Source organism: Zingiber officinale, chromosome 4A, assembly GCF_018446385.1.
Source record: "Zingiber officinale cultivar Zhangliang chromosome 4A, Zo_v1.1, whole genome shotgun sequence".
Lineage (NCBI taxonomy): Eukaryota > Viridiplantae > Streptophyta > Magnoliopsida > Zingiberales > Zingiberaceae > Zingiber > Zingiber officinale.
The window spans coordinates 28,016,826-28,036,425 of record NC_055992.1 but is presented as its reverse complement, the minus strand read 5'-3'; the positions used below and the strand labels follow the sequence as shown (position 1 = coordinate 28,036,425).

Genomic DNA, 19,600 nt, shown 5'->3' with positions numbered 1-19,600 from the left:
AGCATATGAGGAATAGATTTAAATCATGAAACTTCTGACACAGAAGGTACATGCTGGTCCAACAAAGTTGTACACAATTTAGTTGTTAAAATAAGTGAGATGAAACGTAAAGCAAAAAAATAGTTATGTGCAGAAATACATGTAATAATAAAATCGATGCATAATTGAACATGCCCAAGATACACAGGATCATGACTCACTAAAACGTTGATGTTGTTGCTCAAATGTTATAACACGAGGAGGAAGGAACCCAAAGCCATACATGATAAATATATAGAGCCGAACTTGATCATAGAAGTAACCCAAAGTCATACTATGCAATCTTAAACACTTAAAAGAGAAACATTTTATCACCTGTTTGAGACCAATAATGTAATTCTCTTCCATGACTTTATCCCAATCAAACCTCTCTGCCAAACCATTTAGCAAGTCTGCGATCTGCTCATAATTCATTGGGCGCAAAGTATCAACTTCGAAACCAAACTTTTCATGTTCAGTACCAATTCTGTTTCAGCAAAAAAAACATACAAGTCATCATAACAATATGACCAATGACAGTGAAACGTCTCTTTAAACTTCAAAGATAAACAAAGAGACATCCCTTCCATATGGAATAGAAAAAATGAAACAATTCAATAAGTACAAGGGAATTAATTTTCATAAGAAACAACATCGATAAACTATTGATTCCTAGAGGCCAGCTCCATGGATTTTTTCTCAACATTGACCTCTATGTAAGGAAATGAATGGAAAAAAAAAACAAATTCATAAACAAGGAGCCTTAAATAAGGAAATAAAGCAGTTTATTCAGGGTACAATAAATGGACAAGATTGATTTGCAATATTAATACGAAGGAAAAAAATCTTCTTTGTTCCTGTACTTCACAAGGATACTAGGACAGTAACTAATACAACCGGCTAAGTCTTCCTCGACTTAGATAATTAACATGATATGTATTTAGTTCCTACAGAATTCCATATACTAATCATTCAAAGAAAACTTAAAAAAAATCATAATAATTGGAAAGGAGAAACAAAATCACATCAATAGAGATCCTGTATAAACTTTTGTACACCAAATGCATGATCAGAGGCAATTCATATTTATCCACCAACGATCCCAGGAAGGACTAGCAAGCATAGCAGAAAAGCCAGATGAAGAGTATATACCTCCATTTCTGCTTGGGCTTGCAACCCGAAGCGAGATACCTCACGAGATCGGAGTAGAAACCTACACCAAATTGACCAATCATGCTCACATCCACGCCGGCTTGGAGTGCCTCCATGAACTCCTTGGTGCCAGACCGTGCGATAGTGCCCAAATTGTTCACTAGATCTCCTTGGTGCCAGACCGTGCGATAGTGTCCGGTTTTAGTATTGTTCTTGATGAACACTTTCCATGGGCGGGTAGGGTGAGAGGAGGCCTACGTTTTGAGTCACGAAAAGGTAAGGTTTGACTTCATTGAAAGCACAGAGGCGGAGGAGACGTCGAGAGGAGATGGGTGTTCAGGTCGTTGGGCCGTGGTCTGCCTCCACGACGCCATCGCAGGCCGCCGTCTTCGCTGCCGTTGTCTCCACCGTTGTGTCCGGCAAGCGGAAGGGCATCGTGGGCTGCACGTTCCTTGGGGCTGGCGAATCGGCCAGACTACTGTGGACTCGGTCGATGGAGGTTGGGGGAGGCAGAGGAAGGCAACAGCTTGGACATGGCTACTGCACAGAAGCTTTTAAAATTAGATATTCACACTCCATATTTACAGAGTTACAGTAAGTAATAAACAAGAAAGTATCTAGCAAAAGATAGAATCTAGAAACGTTCTGTCTTTTTTCATCCTTTTGTGTGTGCGTGTGTTTGAATCCATGAATCAACAATACAAGTAAACTAATGTGAAGGCCCCTGTCCTAGGTACCATTGTGATTTTACTCAAGTATCACACAAAAATGAGCAAAAGCTTGCAATACTTTCAGAAAAGCTGGAGAGATATCATCATTTTATTTTTTTCAAAAATCAAACAACGATCTTTCATCAAAACGTCCATGAAGGTTAGATAAAAAGGAAATGACAAAGTTTCAGGAATTGGAGATATATGCGGTGCTATATTTTTCTCATGGCATATAATCTTGAGCAAGAAAATGTGTTATGCTATGAAAGTTTCCCTTCTATATTCTTCTGTAGTCCACTATTTTTCTTATAAATGCCAGACACTTCACATTATTTTTGCTCTAGCTGCTCAACTTGAATTGCCAGTGTTTCAATTGGATGCTAAATTTTCCCTTTTAAATAAAGGAATCAAATAAGAGGTATATGTTGAACAACCAGATGCTATGAATGCTCCAGTTCCTGACAGATAAGACAAAACCTATGCTATCTTCCTAATATCTGATTGCGTATTTCAAGATGATTGCATTCACATGCACCAAACACAGTGAACTGTAAGTATATAACAGTTGGTGTTATATCATAAAAATGAACCATATAATTAACTCCAGTGCTAAGATTGATTGGAGTTTGAGGATCGAGTAGATAGGCATCAGAACAAGAAAAGAATTAAAAAAGTGTTGATGCGGATTGCGGTCATACATCCCTTCAAATTTTTCTGATAGTCATTCCAAACCTAAAGCCAATTTTGATACTTACTAATGACCACAGGAAAGTATCATAACCGATAAAATTGGCCTATCTGTTAAGGGCCTCTCTAACTTTAGCCCTCAAAATCCCATTATATAATGTACATACTCTGACGAATAAAATGGATGGTGGAAACAAATTTAGAGCAATATCTGGTTTCTTTATCATCTACAATATTCATTTTCGGTATTATGATATATCCAATCACTCCTTATACCTTCAACAAAACCTAAGTGCAAAGATAACACATGCTTAATTCTTCATTTTCTCTTTGCTAATGTGAAATAACAGATAGATTACTGGGATAGACATTCAAGAATATAATTATACTATCCTCATACAATACACAAAGTTAGAAGATGGTACTTATTTCCTCACACTCCCACAACACTTCCATTTAACTTGGATTACAATGCAATCATCCAATAATTCAGGACAACAGGAACTGAAAATATGCAAGTGACAAAGCAAAAAGAATGTAATAGATTTAGAAATTTCTATATGAACAACAACTTACTGCAAAGATGCTATAATAAATAGTTCAATTACAAATAAGCACATTAAACAATCAAACCTGCAGCTTCACAATATTCTCTATCACATATAGTGGGTCTTTTACAAAGTTCCTAGAAATATTTGCGAGCAAGTAGAAAAAATTTAATCAAAATTGGATTGAATTATTTTAAAATTAATTGCTTCTGACCTGGCCATAAAGCCCCCAGCCAAAAGTAAGTAGCACTCCTGTGTCTGCAAGTGCATAATACAAGTTTGTTATGAAACGTAAATAGTTAAAACTATGATGAAGTAGAGCATACTAGAGGTAAGTACTGGAGCATTATTTGGTAAAGTGAGATTCCTTAAAGATCCATACATTACAATACATACCCAGAAAACTAGTTATCAATAGAACATTAAATTGTATAATAATAGAAAAGCATGTTTCTATATTGTTTAAAACTATTTTTAAAAATCAATTAATTTCTTTTAGATAGATATATTAGTTTAACTAAACTTAAAGATAACAATTGAAAATTCAACAAAAATGGCATTGATAACAAAAAATTGTGACAAAAAAGGAATAGGAGGTAACTACAAACCTGTAACTACAGCACTGTGTCGACCACCACAAGCAATGGTCTTCACAGAACTCCCTATGAGTTTATAAGATTGCCCATCTTGTTTCCCCTTTGTAGCAGAGGATGATCGTTCTTTATTGAAAGAAGCTGACTCTAAGCAAGGTACAGGATGAGGAGATGACACATTTCGTATGCGAGTACCCAAACCAAGTTGCTCAAAGAACCTGGAGAGGAAGAAAGACCTGCCTAAGTGATCCACGAGCTTCCGTATCTGCTTCGTCTGGACGGAAATGAGCCGCTTGTTTCCTCCATGTTGCCCATCCTCTTGCTCGAACACGATGCTGGGAACCCTCCCGGCCTTCCTCTCCTTGCTAGAGATGTTCTTACCGGATTTGTCCCGCGGGATCGCCGTGATCGTCTCCGAGTGTTTTGGGTCCGGCCTGGGGAACCCCTCTAAGTACTCGAGAGGGGACAATGGGTCGATCGACGCCGGTTCATGCTGAGGAATCGTCGATGATGGTCGGGCGGAGGAGGATAATGTGGAGGAGTTTGCTCAGAGGTTGGAGGAATCGATTCTCGAGCTTCAGCGGCAACAAGGAAATGGAGGAGACGCATCCCTGTTCTCTGCTTCCTTTTGCCTCAACACGAGCTCGCCGCCGTCGTTGAGCAAGCAAGAGCCTTCAACGGAGCCCCCGTGGGTGCCGGTGAGGCCGGAGCCGCCGGACTGGCCCGGCCAGATCGTGCCGGCGAGCGTGGAGAAGAAGCAGGTGGTTTTGATCCGATTGAGGGGGGCATCGATCCAAGAAGGGGAAGAGATCCAGGAAGGGGAAGAGGGAGATGAGGCTGAGAGAGATGGTCGGGAGGTTTAGGCTGAGAGAAGCGGCGCGATATTAGTTTAGGTTTTGAGGGAATGAAGTGTTATAAATTTTGGCTGGAAAAATTAAATTATTTTTTTTTGGTTCATTAACACCGGGTTTTAAAAATCGCTGTTAAAACCGGTGTCTATTAACAAAAAAAAAGGTGCTCATAGACATTGGCTAAAAAACCGATGTCTATGAGCGAAAATTTGCGCTCATAGACACCGGTTTTTGGAAAAACCGGTGTAAAATACTCAAAGACATCGGTTTTTGCTTAAAACTGTTGTTGTTCCACCGATGTCTATGAGGGTTTTTCTTGTAGTGTTTCATGGATTAAAGTTAGGGTTTTTCATAGATCTTTTATTTTAGCAATTTGATCATCAATTTACTGTAAGAAAACAACCTAGGAAAGGCTTGAGTTTTTGAGTTTTTGGATTGTTAAGGCTGATTGAGTAATTTTTGTTCGAATAAAGTTCCTAGAGTTTTTTTGATTCTATCTACACAACGTGCTATTAAGTTGAACTAATGTATCAACCCAAAGGAAGGCATCTTAGGCAGGTTTAGTGCATTTTGTGTTGGTAAATGTATATCTATTCTAAGAGTTATCGGCCTAAAGAAAAGTTACTTTTATGCTAGATGTATGCATAGGTAGCTTACAACTATAGAACAAAATTATTATTTTATTCAAATCATGTACAAAATATATTGACCCAAAGAAAGACATATTATATGGCTGATTAAGGTTGTTGTAAGTTATGAACCAAAAATAAAAAAAATAAAAAATAAAAAATATATATAACTCATATATAGTGCAAAGAAAGACACATTGTGTGACTAATTAAAGTTTGAGTTATATCAGAGAGTAACACTAACAAATAATGTGTTGGCCCATAGGAAGGCACATTATATTGTACTTGGCATCTCATAAAGAACTCATTTATGTGCATTTAAAATTTTATTTTATTTACATAATCTTATACCTATTATTGGCTTTAATTAAATCATGAGCTTAATTAAAATTTTCTCTTTAATTTCAGTGCAATATGTAACTATCAGTATTAATAACATCCAACATTAACTAATTCAAATTTTGTTGAATGGAAAGAATATGTGATTATAGTCTCAAGCTACGTACATCTAACCAGTGCTAGTACTATATAACAGAGGGCTAAATTTCAACTGTGGGAGAAATCAAATCGCATGTGTCTGATTATCATGAGACTTTCCATACCGGCACCAATAAATGGGTCAATAACAGAGTGAGGAGATGCTAGGAGTTTCTTGAACCAATTGGCAGACCGATTCACCTCAAATGAAAAGGTCGAGACTACCACACTTTTTATGAAGTTAGTAATCATGCGATACAATGGTAAAAGAAACATAAGAGAGTATATTATGGAGATGCCCAATATAGAGATAAGTCTGAAAGCACTAAAACTCGATATATCTGAGGGTATGTTAGTACATATCATCTTAATGTCTCTGCCTCTACGGTTCACTCCTTTTAAGATATTGTATAATACTTAAAAAGAAAAGTGGACATTGAATGAACTCATTGCTCAATCCATGCAAGAGGAGGGGAGACTAAAGATTGAGACATCTGAGAGTACTTACTTAGCATCTGGTTCTTAAAGTACGAGCAAGAAGCAAAATAGGTTCAATAATAAAGGAAAATGAAAATAAACCATAGATTATGGAGGCAATGGCTATAAAGAGTACATGAAGTAGGATAAGGAATCCACTTATTTTTTTTTAAGAAGAAATGTCATATGAAGAAAGACTGCCTTAAGGAGGCTAACTAGCATGTAAAGAAGGGTAAACTTCTCAACTTTGTTAGTTTGGAAGTCAATTTAGCTATTGTACCCACTGACACTTGGTAGATAGATACTGGTGCTACTACTCACATAAGTGTCACTAAGTAGGGTTGTGTCAGGAGCCAACTTTCGCTTGATGATGAAAGATACATCTATATAGGAAATGGAAAGAATGTTAAAGTCGAGTCAATTAGTGTTTTTAGGCTTTATTAAGGAACTAATGTCTTTCTGGATTTAGAAAATACATTTATTACATCATTTTTTTTGATAAAATTTAATTTTAATTTCTTGTTTAGACAAATCAGGTTATTCTTGTTCATTTAGAAATGAAATTTTTAGTATTTTCTTTAATTCAATGTTGGCTGATAATGGTTTCTTGGTTGATAAGCTTTTTAAATTGAATACCTTTACTCTTACGGTTGATAACATAATAATGTATAGTATAGATATGAAATGCAAATTAACCAGCGAAATTCTTCTATGTTGTGGCATAGACATTTAGGACATATATTCAAACAATGCATAAAAAAGTTAATGTCACATGGAATTCTCGATTCCCTTGACATGTCAGACTTTGATATTTGCATAGAGTGTGTTAAGGAAAAGACAACTAACAAGAGGAACAAGGGGGCTAGCCATTGTAGTGACGTTTTAGAGCTAATACATACGAACATTTGTGAATAATTTCTTAAGGAATCTTAGAATGGACATACATATTTTATTAGCTTCATAGACGACTATTCTAAATTTGGCTATATGTACCTTATTCATAAGAGATCACAATCTTTAGACTTGTTCAAAATTTTTAAAGCTGAAGTTGAACTTCATCTAGGTAAGGAAATTAAAGCCATCTGATTAGATCGTGGATGTGTATATTACGGTCGATATGATGAATCAAGTGAACAACATTCAGGACCTTTAACAAACTACCTTGTTGAGTGTGGAATTGTGCCTTAATATACCATGTCTGATACACCCAGTCAGAATAGTTTAGCTGAGCATCGTAATCAAACCCCAAAAGACATGGTAATAAGTATGATGACTTTCACTTCTCTATTAGAGTCTTTATAGGGTGAAGCACTCAAGATTGCAGTTTACCTACTTAATAGAGCATCTAGTAAGGCAGTAACTTTAACCCTATTCGAGGTGTGGATAGGTAGGAAGCCTAGCATTAGGCATTTACACGTCTAGAGTTGTCCAGCTAAAGTTAGGTCTTACAAGCCTAATGAAAGGAAACTTTACTCAAGAACGGTTAGCTATAATTTTGTAAGATACTCTGAGAAGTCAAGAGGATATAAATTTTTATGACCCCTCTAATAGATCCTTCTTCGAAATGGGAAATGTCAAGTTCATTGAGGACAGTGAGAGTGATAAGGTCAGGGAAGTATCTTTTGATGTATGTATTGACAATCCTCCTGTGGTCACTACTAGTGTGATCAGTAGCGGTGTGATTACTATATCGTACATTATGAGTATCACACATCCAGTGAATGTAGTAAACCAAAATATTCATATGACATCTCCAATACAATTGGAGGAGCCTACCACTGAAATTGAAGTATTGCCTCATATTGATGAGAAAGTACCTCAACCACCTCAAATACAAGTGCCTTCGAGGCGATCCACAAGGGAATAGAAAACCACGAATTCTCATGATTATGTTTATCTTCAAGAGCATGATTTTGACATAGGGTTGAAAAGTGATCCTACATATTTCCAAGAAGTCAAGTAATGCTCTAGCCTTAAAAGGTGATTAACGCTATGCAAGAAAAGTTAAAATCTATGACAAACAATGACATTTGAGAACTTGTCGAGTTGCCTAAAGGTAAGAAACTTGTTGGTTGTAAATAAATATTTAAAACCAAGCAGAATTCAAGGGGCAATGTCAAAAAGTATAAGGTTCCTCTTGTTGCCAAGGGATTCACTCAGAAAGAAGCACTACAAGAAAAACCCTCATAGACATCAGTTTTTCACTGTTGTCTATTACAAAATCGACCAATGCCTATGAAGGCGATGTAAAAGGTCGGCCATTTTAGACATCGAGTTATAACCGATGTAGTATCACTTAACGACACCGGTTTTTGAATCAGTTATGAACCGGTGTAGTATCACTTAACGACATCGGTTCAGCAACGGTGTAAATTCGATGTAATATATGTTGATAACACCAGTTTTGGCAGCGATTTACGACTGATGTAATATTAACATCACCAATTCCATCAACGATGTAAAACTGATGTAATATCGATTAATGCCACCAGTTTTGACAGCGGTGGAAAATCTATGTAATATCAGTATTGTTTAATGACACTGATTCGATTTCCGAAACAGTGAAAAACTGATATTATATAATATTTTAATAGTACAAAATTTAGTTAATATTATTATACATCAGTGTATCTAAACACACCAAGTCAATATCCATGTAACCAACACATAAATATTATTCTTACAACATAAAAAGATAATAGATATTGTACACATCAAGTCCATATCCATAAATTACACAAATATTCTTCTTATACAACATCAAAAGATAATAGATATTGTACACATCAATTCAGTATCCATAAAATACACAAATATTCTTTTTACAACATCAAAAGGTAATAGATATTGTACACATCAAGGTAGCATCCGCAATTTACATTCCACACAAATGCATGCATCATCTAAAGTTTTCAAAAATCAAATACTTTTCCTACTCAAATGTAATCTAGCATGCATTCAGTCCACTCAAACCGCACTTCATCAATTTCAACTCTGGAGTACTTGAGATTTGTAAACTATAACAACACATAAAAACAGATATTACAACACTATCATTTTGTGAATTTAAAAAAAATAAAAGAGACATCATTGAGGAAAATAAAAAAGTAAAAGATGTTGATTACAAAGAAACTTACTGAGACTTGTAAAATATCTTCACAAGCTAATGCAACATCCAGTAGAAGAAGGCATACACGGAGAGCTATTTGCTGCATAGGAAAAAATAGCAAGGTAGAATAAAAAGAATCATCTTATCAATAACTCATAAGATGATTAAATTAAGGCATACCTCTTCAATTGGCTCGATATTCTGGAACAGCTTTTTGAGAACATATAATGACTGTGCATACTCATGGATATGGTGGAGAATGATTGCATGTGAAGAACCAAATTAACAAAAACACTAAGAAGAGAGCAATTTATTAACTCATTCACTAATTATGGAAAGAAAAATTTTGAAAAAATGCGTTGAACTACATACAATATTCAACATTGTTACTGAAACATCAAACTCTTAGGCATGGACAACTCTACTGCTATTTATAGTAGCACTTTGATGAATTGAAGCACTATTAGCTTTAGACCTTGAAACCATATAGCCTAGGCAACTATTCTCAGAGTCAATCTGGTCCACAAAAGTATGCACAAGCTCTTCACTCTGCTCCTATAACCAATATAGTTATTAATCAAAGAGTGCATGTAAAATATCTTTTCAATTGCAAGAACAATGCTAGTTTAAGAAATCATAGAATATTTGACTGAATGAATAAACATCGATTAAATTATTTCCAACTTTGAAAAAAAGATAGAGAAAATGGTGGAATTACATGAAATAGATAATAAAATATTAGCAATATTCAAAATACCATGATTTGGAGAAGACATGATTCCCAAGGAACAACAGACTTTTCTGTTATAGAAGAATGGATGATTCTAAAGATCATGTTTAACCTTATCATATATGTTAAGTATAATCATGTCATATAATATCATATGTTTAATATGATTATAGCTTTAATGTTTAATAATTTGTTTCCTCAAGAATGTCAGTATGAAGATGAGAAATTATCTTCATAAATTAATTTTAAAAACCAATTACTTATGATTCAATAAACTTACTTTAACCTTGTTTAATGCATCAAGGAGATTCCTAGGACCAATGCAACCATCTCAAAAGTATTATGCAACAGCAATGTTATGAAGAACCTGAAATAAATAGAAAATGATTAAGGTTCACACAAACAAGAACTGCACATAGTAAATAAACTTCTCTTCTTTTGTATGCAAGTCAACAACAAATCATCATATACTTTAAAAATGAGTAAGATATTAGTTAAAATAGAAATAATTAGAGGAAAAAATAGACATGATTCACATAGCAGCCAATTAATACATTTTGACATGGAGAAACAACATCAAACCCTGAGTTGCAACTATTAGGGATACCTAAAGACAAACAGTGTAAAAACCTTCGCACAAAAAGTAGAAGTGTGGATACCAAATATGTAATTTCTTCTTTCATATCAAACCCAGCAAAGAATCATTGGATCACTGCCATCTTTGGGAAGCAATGAGATTTCAATTAAAATAGAACAAATTTGAGGAATTTTACATTCTTGATTTGTATAATAACTGGTCAATTGATTTTCGTATGGAGAAGAACCAAGTAAAATATAGTTAGTGTAAAATCCTTAAGAGTTGAAGTTGAATTATATTTCAACTAAAATACAGATTAAATTAATGACAAATGATAATCAAAGTGAAGAAATAAACAAGTAGACAACCGGTTCCATTATCACAACAGTTCACAGAACCCAAATATTCTAAAAACACTAAATCTAAGTATTTATTTGTGGTAAAGAATCTAAGCTTGCTGCGCATGAAATGTAATGAATCTGGAATGCAAATGCTAAACACACTAGGAGTTGAAGTCTTATGAAAGATCAGGTGCAAGAAAAGGTGAGGAGGGCCCCTTGAGGTTTAATCTTAACAACTTAGCATCTAATATTTGGGTGCTAAAGTTAATGCAGGCTGATGACTTTGACTCTGAAATCTATAATATCCACAGTTCACACATGATTACAGTACACTATTCTTCATAGCAAACAACACAGAGTAGGAATCTACAAGTTCCGTTATGCAAGATTTGTTAGAGTGTATACTAAAAGCCTAGCTTTTGTAAATATTTATTTTTGAATTAAAAGAATCACATTGGTCAAATGTCTACATTTATTTGCTAAGTGTAGTTGTTCAATTAATTTATATTGTAGATAACATGGTGTGTGATGTCATACATAGAAGATCATGTTATCAGTTCTTTATAAATTATAAATAGATGCTCACGACTAAGATGGAAAGGAACAAACCATTGGAATAGTCATAGTGTAATTAGGTGTTAGTTTATCTTGACTGATAAATTACACTAGTACACTTTGAGTGTACTAGGCAGGACCATTTAAGGTAAGTTCTTTTTGTACTGACTTGATAAAAGAACAACACCTTAGTTATTATGGAAGTGTGTGCTCTTAATCCTAATATAATAACAAGCACATATATTTAGTATTTATTTCTTTGACTTATCAAAGGGTGAGATTTAGCTCGATAAATCAATAGGCCCGATAAGTTGAGAAATGATATTACTTATAGTGTGTGTTATTGATTATAGAAGAAAACTGTGTCCTAGTCATCTAGGTTGAGAATGCCCCCAAGAGGAGCTCATAAGGATTGTCATGTTAAATCCTGCAGGTGGACTTAGTCCGACATGACGATGAAGTTGAGTGGTACTACTCTTGGACTAAGATATTAATTAAAGCGAGTTGTCAGTAACTCAATAAAATTAATGGACATTCGATATCTTAAACATAGGGAGACTAACACACTCATGATAAGAAGGAGCCCATAATGTAATTTGGGATTGGTGCGGTAATGCAATAATAACTCTCTAGTGGAATGAGTTATTATTGATGAACTTGAGTTGTGTGTTCGGGGCAAACAAGGGATATTCGAGTTCATTGGAAGGCCAAAACCATTTTCTCCTCTAGGTGTAAAATACCGAAAATAAGTGAATATTTAATAGGGAAATTTCCAGAATTTTTAGAAATTTTTCGGGAATTTTTCGGAGCTCGTATGGACGAGTTAACGGGGATAAAATTTAGGTTCCAGGAAAGCATGTTTAGGCAACCCTATTTAAGTGAGGAAATGTTTATATTTCCTTTTCTTTTTATATTTCTTTTTCTTTTATTTATTTTTGTCACTGTTTCTTCTTCTTTCCCCGTGCCCGACGCCCGCACCCTCTCCTTGCCCTAACCAGCGCCACAACAACCGCCGCACGCCGCGATTAAAGCCTTCTCCTATCCCTCTGTTTCCTTTCCTTTCTTCCCGACGTGAGCTTCTCTCCTCCCCTCTACTGATCTCTTCCTCCTCGCCGAGCGATGGCGCCGATCGCTACCTCAGCCGACGACGCTCCTTCCACATTGCCTAGCGCCGGTGCCATGCCAAACAGCCGCTGTCCGTGAGCCCTAGACCCGGCCAACCCGCGACTCCCTCACCCTTCCGAGACACTATCGGCCACAAGAACCCTAGCGCCGATCGCCTTTCCTTTGCAACGTTTCTGTCCTAGATCACCGCCGACTCCCTGTTCTTGCGTGGTGCCCTAAATCCGAGTCAATAAGGTGAGTTGGGGTTGTATGATCCGTGATCTTCACTGCTTGATCTTCTTCTTGATCAGTTTTGATTCCAGCAGTGATTTCGGCCGTGAGGAGAAGACAGACTTGCAGTGGGCTTGTTTTAGTTCTAGCAGCGAGACAACCCTTCTTCGGTAGTAACAGCGGCTGTGAATTTAGGTAAGGTTTAGGGTAATTGATTCATGTTGTTGATGAAATAGGATAATTGTGTTGTTGATTAGCAATTTCGCCTTGCTGCAGCCACTGGATCCGGCTGTAACCTTCTCTAGCAGTGGGTAAGTACAGATTTAGGTGAGTTTTTGTGTTGAATCTATGATGGACTATGTTATAGTAAGTCCTAAATAGAAAGTGGGACGATTAGGGTTAATGAAGTTAACTCTAATTGATTAATTGGATTAGAATTTAGTTTGGCTAACTATTGAAGGATAGAATTAGCTTAACTAGACATTATGTTTGATATCACAGGACTTTGACGTGAGACGAGCATCTCGATGTCGGATTTGGACATTTCTATTAGAGGCGGGTACTTCTGACTTTATGTCGTTTGATATACATAGTAGTGATTTTAAAAAATTACAATAATTATGTTTCTCATTTGTTTCGGTTAGTCACTACCCAATACTTATTACATGCTTGGTTGATTGCTTGTTTTGCATCTCATGTATTCCTTACCTGCTTATGTTGGAACCCCAAGGTGTTTTGATGTGATCAAACAAGCTAAGTTAGGTCCTGCGTTTGTTTAACCCTTGTGTCTAAGTGTGCAGGAGCTTAGGAACACAGGAAGTCGAGCGGAAGATGCGGCTAGCGAGAAGGACGACACGGGAGAGAGCCGACGGGCTCGGTGCGTCTGAGGGACGAGGTGTCCGCGGAAGAGTACACCGGTGGACGAGAAGAGCGTGCGCGACGCTCGAGGGACGAGAAACTAGGAAGGAAGGCTGCTCGAGGAGAAGGCCGGAACATGGGTTCGGGTGAGCCCTATTTCGGAAGGCCGAGATCACCCAAGCTAGCGGAGCCGGAGCGAACAGATCCAGACCGAGACTGGGACTTAACGGAGAAATGATCCCGGACAAAAAGTCAACCGTAGTTGACTTTTTGCTCCGGGCGCCCGGAACCATTCCGGGCGCCCGGAGCTGTCTGGGGCGCTCGGAGCATGATTTTGACCAGAATCGCGATTTTCGCAATCTGACCGTTAGGGGATAAAGTTTATCCCCCCGGGGGCGCCTGGAACCACTTTTAGGCGCCCGAACCAGTACTATAAATAAAGTACTGATCCGTACAATCTTTAATGAACTACTTGTAATCCAGTGTTTTCATTTGTTATTTCTTTCTGTGCTCTCAACGCTGTAAGAGGCTACTCCGCTCAGAGGAGAATCAATTAGTGCGCCTTCTTTGCCTTGGATTAGCAATCCTCTGATTGCAAACCAAGTAATTCCTCTGTGTCTATTTTTCTGTTTTAATTAGTCTCTGCTTTTTAATTACAAGTTCTTTATAAGTTAGTTGAATATCCGAGAAGGGTTTTTGGTTTTATTTTGTAGGGCAATTCACCCCTCCCCTCTTGCCGGCCTCCAAAGGGACCAACAAGTGGTATCAGAGCAAGGGCGCTTCAGGAGGACTAACCGCCGATCGAAGCAACAAGATGGCCGGACCAAGCATTGTTCCACCAAAATTCGAGGGAAACTTCGCAGACTGGAAGCGTCGTATGGAGGTATTTCTAAAAACAGATTTTGAAATTCGGTTTATCATGAAATATGGTTTTGTAGCTCCAACAGATAAAGATGGAAAAGAAAAAGAAGAGCGCGATTGGACAAAGAAGGAGCAGAATGAGTCGGTAGCAAACAGTCGTGCGGAACATCACCTGCTGAGCGTGTTACCGCCTCAAGAGGTCAACCGCATCGGAAACTATTCATCTGCTAAAGAACTTTGGGAGAAGTTCTTGGAACTCCACGAAGGAACATCTGAAGCAAAGCTCGCTAGAAGGGACATCCTCCGCAACAAACTGATGAACATCCGTCTGGAGAAAGGCGAGAAAGTAGCTGGTTTACACGCAAAGGTAAAAGAACTAGTTACTGGTCTCGAGAACCTCGGTGAAACGGTAACAAACCGGGAAACTATACGCTACGCGCTCAACGCGTTTCCAAGAACTCCGGAATGGACATCAATCGTCGACGCCTACTACATCTCAAAAGACCTGGGGGTAAGCACTTTAGAAGAGTTGTTTTCTACTCTTGAATTGCATGAAACCAGGAATGCAGGAACGACAAAGGATACAACCCAGACTATGGCATTGAACGCAACCCAGAAGGATGAGCACGAGTCAGACTCCGAAGACGATCAAGAAGCATACATGGTAAGAAATTTTAAAAAGTTTTTTAGATCTAATAAATTTAAAATGCAGAATAAAAGGAATCAAAAAGGTGGAAGAAAGGTGCGGTGCTACCAGTGTCAGAAGGAGGGACACCTAAGAGAAGACTGCCCAGAACTCAAAAAGGCCAAAAGGAAGTCTCCCAAGAAACACAACCTAAAAGCAACTTGGGACGACACTTCCTCATCCGAATCAGAAGCTCAAGAATATGCCGGAATAGCACTAATGGCAAGCTACGATAGACAAAGTATATCAGAACCTAGCATCGATGAAGGGGGAGCGACCTCGGATGAAAGCAGTGAAGCAGGGGGAGATTCAGGCTTCAAGTCCGACATGGTAAGTGAGGTATGCCTCTTACCCCCTGATCAGCTTTACTCTGGTATCAAAGCAATGACTAAATCCATGTACAAATTAGAAAATAAAAATGTCAAATTAGAAAATGAAATTTTAGAAACAAAGAGAATTTTGGCAAAATCATGTCTTATAGAGGATTTTGAAAAATTAAAAATTGAAAATGAAAAACTAAAAGAAGAAATAGAAAGATTGAAAAAATCTAATGGTTCAAATATTCCTACTTTTAGAAATTTAAATTGGTATTATAGATTTCATAAAAGTCAAATTAGAAATATATCAAAAATCTGTACCTAGGAAATACTTGGTTAACCCTGTAGGTAGGAACCTCTACTGGGTTCCAAAAACCTGTTTAATTTAAAATTAGACTTAGCATTTTCAGCAAGGAAATTAAACGACTAATTTCATTATGAGGCTTTGTCTAAGGAAGTGGTTGTTGCTCCAATAACCAAGAAGGCCTAGTGCCTCGCCACGACCTGGAAGCTAAGTATCGAAATGAAAAGTTTAATTGACTAACTGAAAAAGTATTAATTTAATTTACTTAATGCTTTAAAAGAGTTATTCAATTTGTGTTAGAAAATATTTAAAAACTTTCTAACTTAACTTAGAAATTTTTTATTATCTTAGAAATTTTCATGAAAATTGACTTAGAATATTTTTTAAAGTTAACTTAGATTTTTTTTTCCTTATCATTTTTTAAATTGACTTAGAATTGTCTCTTATGAATATTCACTTAGAATTAGAAAAAAAATTTTGGGAATGCTGAGATAAGTTTTACACTTAAATTTTTTTATGACTGTTCTTATCTGAAAAATATTTTTGTTTGAATTTACTTAGAAATTATTACATATTTTACACTTAAAAATTCTTGTTTGAATTTACCTTAGACTTGTTTATAACCCCAATTTTTATGTGATCAAAGGGGGAGAAGTATGTTAAGTTTAGGGGGAGGTACTATAATGTTTCAATTGAAAAATATTTGGACTTATTTTAATATAAATTGTTTTTATTGCATATGGTTACCCTAACTTAACTTGGGTTGCTCATGTCAAAAAGGGGGAGATTGTTGGAACCCCAAGGTGTTTTGATGTGATCAAACAAGCTAAGTTAGGTCCTGCGTTTGTTTAACCCTTGTGTCTAAGTGTGCAGGAGCTTAGGAACACAGGAAGTCGAGCGGAAGACGCGGCTAGCGAGAAGGACGGCACGGGAGAGAGCCGACGGGCTCGGTGCGTCTGAGGGACGAGGTGTCCGCGGAAGAGTACACCCGGGAAGGAAGGCTGCTCGAGGAGAAGGCCGGAACATGGGTTCGGGTGAGCCCTATTTCAGAAGGCCGAGATCACCCAAGCTAGCGGAGTCGGAGCGAACAGACCCAGACCGAGACTGGGACTTAACGGAGAAATGATCCCGGACAAAAAGTCAACCATAGTTGACTTTTTGCTCCGGGGTGCCCGGAGCATGATTTTGACCAGAATCGTGATTTTCGCAATCTGACCGTTAGGGGATAAAGTTTATCCCCCCGGGGGCGCCTGGAACCACTTTTAGGCGCCCGAACCAGTACTATAAATAAAGTACTGATCCGTACAATCTTTAATGAACTACTTGTAATCCAGTGCTTTCATTTGTTATTTCTTTCTGTGCTTTCAACGCTGTAAAAGGCTACTCCGCCCAGAGGAGAATCAATTAGTGCGCCTTCTTTGCCTTGGATTAGCAATCCTCTGATTGCAAACCAAGTAATTCCTCTGTGTCTATTTTTCTGTTTTAATTAGTCTCTGCTTTTTAATTACAAGTTCTTTATAAGTTAGTTGAATATCCGAGAAGGGTTTTTGGTTTTATTTTGTAGGGCAATTCACCCCTCCCCTCTTGCCGGCCTCCAAAGGGACCAACAGCTTATACATGCTTATAGGGGGTAGTGACATACCATGCTTCACCATGTTCAGGACCTAGGTTGTATACCTTATCTGATCTGTGTACCGTAGTTGATTCATTGACTTATGGTGCACCTTATGTATGTGTATGGATTAGTTCAGGATATTTTTATGGTTGTTGACATGCACCATTTGCATGATTGCAAGTTGTGCGATAGTCCGCTCCATTATTGGTGAGCACATCGCCAGTTACATGGATCTGCACACACCACCACTCATGGGTAAGTGGTCGATTCAGGCAGAGTGTGTTGCAGCAGGGACTTTGTTTGGCTCCGTTGGTCCGCTCATGGGTAGTGTGACACAACGTGGTAGCCGGCAGGGATTCCTCCCCATCATCGTGTACCGGGAGTTGAGAGCATTGCGCTCCCCCATTTATGATTTGGGGTAGGAGGATAGGTGTACTCCGACAGCATCCCGTCCACTCGGTCACTCATCAGGAGCAGTGACGACAGAGTGCACGGTTGTCACAGCCCTACCCACTCGACCTCACTATTGTGTGTGAGATGGTTGACTGGTGTCAGGGGTGACCAGGACGCATCATTGGCATCATATGCATGATGCATTTATTACTTGTGTTTGTGTTTGCTGCATTTATATGCTGCATATTGTTTGGATGTCTATGTTTGACATGCATACAGGATTTCTATACCTCTCAGATTGTTTGTCCTTATACTCAGGTCCTGGTTAGTACAATTTCTCTCCTGTTTACTTCAGTTACATTTTATCCTTCTTATATCAGGAGACTGTACGCATGATTAGTGCTAGATGTTATTTCCTTACTATATATATCAGTTGTACCTGCTGAGTGTTGGACTCACACCCCACTCCGTTGTTATTTTTCAGGTTGATGCTGTCAGGAGAGAGTTCCAGTCGTTAGTCCCTTGCAGACCACAAGCTGTATTTAATTTTTTTGGTTTCTTATTTAGACTCTGTTAGACTTATTCTGTTTGAGGATTTGGATATTGTATGGATTTTTGTGTCGATGATTATAGGGTTTTTGAATGTGTCTTGCTACATACCTGCCTGGATGGCAGAAGAGGTGAGTTTGTCGGATTTGAGCTTTATGGGTGTAGTGGAGTAGGGTTGTTTTCGAGTCATGGTATTACTGTTTTGTTTACTTTATATAAACTGCGTGGATGTTTGTGTGGTTGTATTTTATTATTGTTTTTATTCCAGCCGCATGTGGCTGAGGTATATGAGAATGTAGAAAAGTTTCAGATTGTCTGCCGTATAGGGGAGATGCTGCCGAAATTTCTTCGGACAGGGACTCCTCTGGGGCGTGACAATTTATTTGGTATCAGAGCTTAAGTTTTTGATCTTTGTTTTCATATTTTGGATATTTGGGATAACCTGATACCAATTGATATGGTATCAGAGCGCCAAGTTTGGCGATACTTGTTTGATTTCCGTGTGTTGGATTTTTTAGATGTATCTGATACCAATTTATTGGTATCAGAGCGGGTTATGATACCTGCTTTTGGTGTTCTGGATATTTGGATATCTATTTCGGTTTGTACGGATTTTCGTTATGTTATGTTTCGGACTTTCGTTTAGGATTTATATGGATTTCCGGCGATTTTCTCGTTCAAAATTTTGAGGTCAAATTAGGGACTGGACAACGACGGAACCTCTCCAGACGGCAAATAGGTATGATGTTATTTTATGATTGTCATTCTGGTAATAATATCTGTGATATAACTTAACAGATATGAGGAGGTCTACACGTATTACTGCGAGACATGGTGCTGGACGGCCACGTACGAGGACCGTGGGATCTCTGGACTTGCCAGAGATGCCTACTAATGCTGAGCCTGTCAGTCAGGGACAGACTCAGGATGCTACGGGCGCATCGAGCTCTCAGACCCCGATGGCTCCTATAGAGGTACCTACCTCGACTATGCCGAGTGTACCTACCCCTACTGTATTTACGGTACCGCCAGGGGTACCATTGGTATACCCGACATCTACTCCAGCGCAGCCTACGGCGTACTCGACACCACCGCCACCTGGACCTACAGTGTACCCGACACCAGTGGCACCTGTGCCCCCAATACCTACAGTATATCCAGCAGCACCTGCACCAGCGATGCCGGCTGCTCCACCTCCGGTATCACTACCTACTGTACCTCCAGCCGCG

At 38.1% G+C, this 19,600-nt stretch overlaps 1 long non-coding RNA gene across 1 annotated transcript; it reads right to left on the bottom strand.

Annotated features, from left to right (window-relative positions):
• Positions 1–3,238: 3,238 nt before the first annotated feature.
• Positions 3,239–3,911, bottom strand: LOC121973232. The gene is made up of 3 exons (XR_006109432.1): positions 3,724–3,911; positions 3,330–3,373; positions 3,239–3,252 (listed from the first exon to the last, which is right to left on the bottom strand). It is a non-coding gene; the product is annotated as an uncharacterized LOC121973232 (long non-coding RNA).
• Between the last annotated feature and the right edge of the window lie 15,689 nt (positions 3,912–19,600).